This window comes from Rousettus aegyptiacus, unplaced genomic scaffold, assembly GCF_014176215.1.
Source record: "Rousettus aegyptiacus isolate mRouAeg1 unplaced genomic scaffold, mRouAeg1.p scaffold_m13_p_10, whole genome shotgun sequence".
Classification (NCBI taxonomy): domain Eukaryota; kingdom Metazoa; phylum Chordata; class Mammalia; order Chiroptera; family Pteropodidae; genus Rousettus; species Rousettus aegyptiacus.
Window position 1 is genome coordinate 59,548,985 of NW_023416285.1, and position 7,024 is coordinate 59,556,008.

The 7,024-nt window shown below is 32.5% G+C and overlaps 1 pseudogene; it reads right to left on the reverse strand.

Moving 5' to 3' along the window:
• Nucleotides 1-2,323: 2,323 nt before the first annotated feature.
• Nucleotides 2,324-2,442, reverse strand: LOC118609205 (annotated as a pseudogene).
• Nucleotides 2,443-7,024: the final 4,582 nt, after the last annotated feature.

Consider the following 7,024-nt stretch of genomic DNA (forward strand, 5'->3'; position numbering starts at 1 on the left):
AAGGTAGAGAAGGAAGTACTGAGTGGTGTGTGGCCTTTTACTTATCAGAAAGGGACTGCACAATTTATTGGCATTTCCAAAAATCTGGCTGTGTATTTCTGGATGTATGCAAAGAAGTGGATATAAAGCTGAGCAAATGGCTGATAGTGAGCAAAAAAAATCCCAGCATCTTTCAGATCTTGGCTGGAGTAAATGAAGTAGCCTCAGTTTGAAGCAAAACAAAAAATGGATTCAGAAGAGGAAGAAAGCCAATGTCATACAAATTCACAAAACCAAAACCAAATGTATGATCTTTTATCATGCTGCTCTAACACTTTAAAAGCAATAAGCATCATAAAAGTACTCTTGGCAGGATTTTATCTGGAGCAATTTTTCCTTTACATTATCTTGCAATCAAGTTACATGTTTTCATTGAAATCAGACTTTAATGTTTAATGTATACTGATTTACATTCTTAAATGAAAATTCCAGGATGATTTTTTGACGATGTCAGGCAAGGTACTATGTGAGTTACTTGTTAGTTCATTTTGCTAATGGTAAGGGATAGATTTACTGCAGCCTAAAAAAAATGATATAAATGTTGAAAATTTAAGTATTTAATGTTTTGAGTAGAAATGGCTTTAAAACCTATTCCTTTGGTTGTTTGAGAAAGTGAAAATTGGTATATTGAGTTCAATGACTTACATTATTCATTCAAAAACATCTATTCGGTGCTTCCTGAGTGCCAGGCATTTCACTAGCTTTAAAGTTACTGCTGTGAAAGGTTTGTTTCTTGGCCTGGAGAATACCATAAGCAAAGGAAAAGCCAGCACTAAACAAGTAATCATGATAAAACAGAGTTACGTAGTGTCTAACAGAGGCATCACATATGTATGTACACACTGTTAGATCGTTAGGGTTTAACTCCAGCTTCCAATACTTACAGATGCTTCGATTTTTGGTTAGGTAATCACCTCTCTGAGCCTTAATTTCCTATCTTGCAAATAAAGATAAAAGTAGTGCCTACTTCGCAGTGTTGTTGTGAATATCAAGTAGGTCGACCCCTGTGATATGTATAACAGTACACAGTACATAATAAGTTCTTAATATAGATTTTATTATTATTAATTTTGATACCATTTGAAGAAATTGGAAATATATTACAAATATACTCATGATATCCTATATATAATAATCTTATCCATGCATTTATCACATTGGTTTATTTAAGAAATGTGATAATGATGTCTGTGTGCATTCCAAATAATTCTCTATCCCATGCCTCTAAATAGTACCTATGTGCTATTCATATCTTCAGGCTATATATCTGACTCACATGTCAAATGTAAATGGCCTCTACTCCTCATATCTAACAATACTCAACATTTCACTAGAATCATTTTTAGTTTGGATTAGTTTGTACACATGTGACAAAAATATATATAGTACAAAAAAAGAGATATAATTTACTTTTGTTCAAGTAAGAGAAGTCTAGAGGTAGGATATCCTGGACTGGTTATAATCAGGGACTCGAGCCCTTCCTAACTTTATTTTTTATCCCTTAAAGTGCACGTCTCTTCTGCCTGCTCCAATATGCCTGCTCAAGCACCTGCCATTGTGTCTTCATCTCAACAATCAAGAAGGATAAAGAGATGAAACTGAAGGGTCAAAGGCAACCTCTAAACATCTGGTGAGAAAATTTCTCCTATGGACAAAGAGATGTAAGAATAATTGTAAGAACAACAATTGTAAGAACGACAATTATTCTTACATCTCTTTGTCCATAGCTTAGGCACATGGCCACAAGTAGTCCTGAGAGAGGCTGGACAGCATTTTTTTTTTTTTAACATGAAGCATTCATGTGTCTAGCTAAGGATTGCCACCTAATATTAAGAGGGCAAAAATCGAAGAATTTTGGTGGAACATACATTCATTAATTAGGCAGTTCGGAAAGAGCTGAAGCAGAGGGAAAAACCATGACTGCCAAATTGATTCCCACTTACTGGTTAGGTGACTTCAGATAAGATGTTTTATTTCTCTAATTCATTTGAAAAGTTATCTACCCCTAATTATTTTGAGGATCTCAAGTTCCTTCTCAGACATATTCATGGATACAATGATCATAAAGTTATAATCATATAAATATAGTGAAATGTGTTCTGATAAACATGTAAAGAAATTATGTCATTTAAGCAAATTAATTATCTATCTATCTATCTATCTATCTATCTATCTATCATCTATTTATTTATTTAAGGTGAGGCAACCCTTGGTTGACCTCACAGATTGAAAAGACCTTGTCAGTTTACAATTCCTTATTTTTTTTTATTTTTTAATTTTTTTACACCTATAGCACCTGATCTTCCTAAGTGGTCTCTCATTCAAGTACTAACCAGGCCTGACCTTGCTTAGCTTCCAGGATCAGACAGGATTGGGCTTGTTCAGGGTAGTGTGGCCATAGACATGAATTATATTTTAAATAATCATATATGACTCCTACCAAGAGCATAAAACCACTGTCATTTTTTACTTCTATACCATGCTTTAAATATAAGGACATTAAATGTAGATGATATTGTTGTTAATTAAAATCAGTATGGTAGAGTGAAAAGAATAGGACCTTATAAGCAGCCTGACTGAGGTTCAGATACCAGCTCAAATATTTAAGTTTTCTGAGTTTCCTTATTATTTGCATCATTATTCCAAAAAGTATTTTTAATTCAGGTCTTTATGGCACATTTTCTAAGGCCTATTTTGGGATTTTTATCATCATTATAATGTCATCTCTTTATAATTTGACTATCAAATTATTGACTCAATATTCTTTCCTTTAATATTTTAGGAATAGTATACTGTGTTCTTATATCTAACATTCTTTGATCCTTGTATTCTTGTGGGGGTGACTTTGTTGTCTTTGTTGCATTTCACCTTACCTATTCTCTTTATCAATGTATAGATCACTTAAGGTTGGGATTTTTTACCTTTCGTCTGTCCGTTTTTTATGCTTTTTATTTTCCAGGACTTCTATTATCTGATATTGGCACATCTATCACTCCATTTATACTCCATATTTGTTTAGTCCTTCCTGGCACCTTTGGGAGAGTTTATGCATCTAATTTTCTAACTCACTAAACTTTATCCTTCAGTGGAGTCCGTATTACTACTTATCCAATGTATTGTTTCATTTGTTTAACCACATTTTCTTCTTTTTTTATTCATTGTTATGATTTCTTTCTGATTTAATTTCACTTATCTTTTCATATCTCCTAAGTATAAATTATAGATTATTATTATTTTAAATTATTTTTGTGTTCATTTTGTTAACTCTGCTTTGAATCATATGTTTCCCAGTAAGTTATTTTACATTTAAGGTACTTGTATGCCTCAGGTGTCCATTTACTTTGACCTGTAACTTCCTTCCCTTCTAGGGATGAGTATCAGCTACACTGTCTGGCTAAAGCTAGTCATTAGTTGGTCTCATGGAGTTGATAGGGAAGTGAACACTGAGTGATGGGGTGGATGAGTATAAAGCCACAAAATCCCAAATATTGTCTTGGGTATCATTATAAATCTTTAGAGAGAAGCAGCTTCATGGGAGCTATTGTCTTCAGATTGTAATCCAGCCATAGGGTATTTAAAGAGGAAGTTGTGAAGGGGTGAATTCTCATGATTTCCCGGTCAATGTTCTCCTGTTTTCTATAACTCTTCATCTCAGTAGGGTGCAGGGCTCACCTCATAATTCTTCCATGGACTTCTTTGCTTATATCAGGACTGTTATTGATTGCTCTGGTGAAAGGGCCCAATATGATTTTCTGAAGTCTGTGTTGCTAGGATCAAGAACAGAATGAAAATGTCTGTTTTCAACTTCCTTCTGCCATCTATTTTTGTCTTTACCTCTAGTCAGAACAATGACCCTCATTCTTCTTGCATCTAGTACATACTATTGAAGAAAATGGTCTGTCTCTCCAGGGGTTTATCATTTCTGTTGTTAGGTTTCTTTTGTGTTGTTAATTTTAATTCCTGGGTTAAGTCCAATTCTTTTCTGGCTTATATAGCTTCTCTTGATTGATTTCATAAGAGGAAACAATTAATTTATGCCTTTTAATTATTTTGTGTGATCCTTTACTCAACATACAAAAATCTACAGGCCTTCGAAAATCTTCAGAGAATACACTCTAAATTGAAAATATTAATTAATGACAATGTGGTCTTTCATTTTCACATATTAAGGCTTTGATTTTATTTTGAAAGTTTTACTTAAACCCTTCTCACTAAACAACATTTTATCTCACTTTTTCCCCCCTAATTATTGGACAATAAGTATATAATATTTGCTTGTAAAACTGCCCATGCTTTTGTACCTTGAAACATTGATTAACTTTCTAAAATATAAGCTCCATTTCTGTTGTCACATTTGTGAGATGATAAATTAGTAGACCTGCAAAGTGATGCATTATGGTCATATTTTATTTGTCTTTATTGCCATGGCCTTGCAAAAACAAATATTTCACCAACAAATAAAGTAGACAAAATAGGCTTGGCTACAGAAATATTGCAAATAAAGTTAAAGAAAGTGACAGCACTCTGCTCTTTCAAATATTATAGAAGCAACTGCTGTTAATAGAGATGGTTGTTTTTTCTATGTATTCATTTATTACACCCCTGTCTCACTTCTTGAATTTGTTGAAATAGGTTTTTGTTTGATTATAAAATGATACATGTTTCAGTGACCCAAACACAACATACACTAGGTCCTTAAAGATTCATTTAATATTTCATTTTTTATGTTTGTTTTAGTAGTCCAAAGCCAATTATAATTATAACATATTTATTAACGTTTTTACCTAGATGGAAGCTAATGGACATGATTCACTGGTATTTGAAGAAGTGCATTAAATAATAATGGGATTTTCTAAATGATTAAGGCACACCATAGGCTCTAATAGAAAGAGGGTGTTTGAAGGAGAAAAAAAACAAACAAATACGTGCCAGTTTTCTAGGCTAGCTCCTTACTCTACTATATAATTTGGAAGTTAACCTGGCACATTCTGCAGTTGTTTAAAACACATTTATTGAATGTTTTACAATTATGTGTTTTCCCTGTTTGTTTGGGTAGGTGACCTTTGGTTCAGCTTCTGTGTATGTACACAATTTAATTGAAGCTTTTAGAGAGTTCTAAGGAAATGGAATTAGTTTTCAAGATGTTGTCTCGGAGAAATCTAGCCAGGAGGTGTGAAGGTTTTTGGGTTAAATAGCTGCCTATGTAATGGTAGGACTGTATCATTTATTTTCTCTACTCCATTTTCTTTTCTTTTCTCTCTTTCAATATATTATATTTTTCTCTTGTTGATAAATATTTATTGTGAGATAACTAGAAATGGGGACTAACAGAATTGATTAGACAGGATGCAAATAACCTTAAATCAGTTGCATATTATATACATGTTAAGGCAAAATGAGATTTATTTTACATATCATCAATAATACTACTATGAGATGTGGTTTAATCAAATAACACTGGTTTCAAAAAGTCATACAGCAAAATATCTACTTAGGAATTATTTCTAGAGGCAAGGATAGTTTTAAAAATCATTTTTAGTGGAAAAACTATTTTTATAATATGGATTACTTTTTTTTTTTTGCAAAAGTTGCACTATCAAGTCTAATAAGTAATATAAGAAATTATATTATTGGTATTATCTTTCTATGATTAATAAAAACTAAAATATAATTTAGGAAAAAGGGAAGAACTTTTGTAGGCCTTAAAATGATTGAAATTGCAATTTCTGATAGAGAAGTTTCAGATTGTGATCAAACAGAAATAGCATCATTAAAATAACATATAGCCTTGAAAGGAGACAGCTGTTAGAGAGCACTTGTTTGTATATTTAAGTCTCACTATGTTTGTAAATAAATCAGATTCATCCTTATAGAGTCCCATTTTGTGCATATGTGCAAGATACTCCTACCCATTTCATACACTGGAAGAAGAGAACGAAAAAGAGAATAAGAGAGAGAGGTTAAGCCCTGTTTATATGCAACAGAATCTAATTGGGCTGAAAACTTTGAAGTAAAGAAACAATTTTCCAGGCAAGAATAATATATAACCCATTCATTCTACCTGATATGCTGTATTTGCTTGCTATCATGTGACAAAAAAAATAATAAAGTTCTCTATTTTGACTCACTATGTCTATCAGCACTTTTTTATTAGAGTTCAAAAACATGGGGAGACTTAGTAGAGTTAGATGTAAAAGAAGAAGAAAAATGCAGTTTAATCTTTTTAAAGTTTACCCATAGGCAGAATAACAGGGCTTGGATATGAATCTCTAACTATAGGCTGATTCAGGATTGCATTTTTTGGTAATGTAAAAGATGAGTGAACTACCATTTTCACCCCTCAAATGCTTGCTGTTAATATGTAGTAATGATATCTTTTCATCCTGAGATAAAAAACTAGCCTTTGGTACTAAAAGCTATATATAGAGGACTTTTTTTCCTCCCTCCCTGCCTTCTTTTTCTTTCTTTCCTTTCTTCCTTTTTTTCTTTCCTCTTTTCTTCTTCTTCGTCTTTTTTTCTTTTCTTTTTTTTTTTTTTTTTTAGTCTGCCCGGTATATGGACACCCAAAGTCTGGAAAATTATTTACTCTGTGGACTATCATTGGGAAGGGCCTACTTTCAGTTATAGAACATGAGAAGGATCTTTTAGAATTTATGGCAGCTGATGCATAAATATGTGATTTGTTATCAGCAACCAGGACTTGGTCAGGGACAGCATCCAAAGTCTGGTGGTGGGAAGTGTAAAAACCAACGCAATGGAAATAGAGTGGCTGTTATCTCCTGACTGGCATGATTTTCATTTATTCATTTTAATATTTATTGAGATCTCACTGTGGTCAATACCATTCTAAATACTTTTCATTGATTAAGCTAATTTATTCTTTATAAAAATTTTCTAAGATAAACACTATTTTTATTCTCATTGCACAGATGAAGTAATGGGGAAAAGAAAAAAATAAGCAATTTTCCTGAAATCAAGTAGGTAT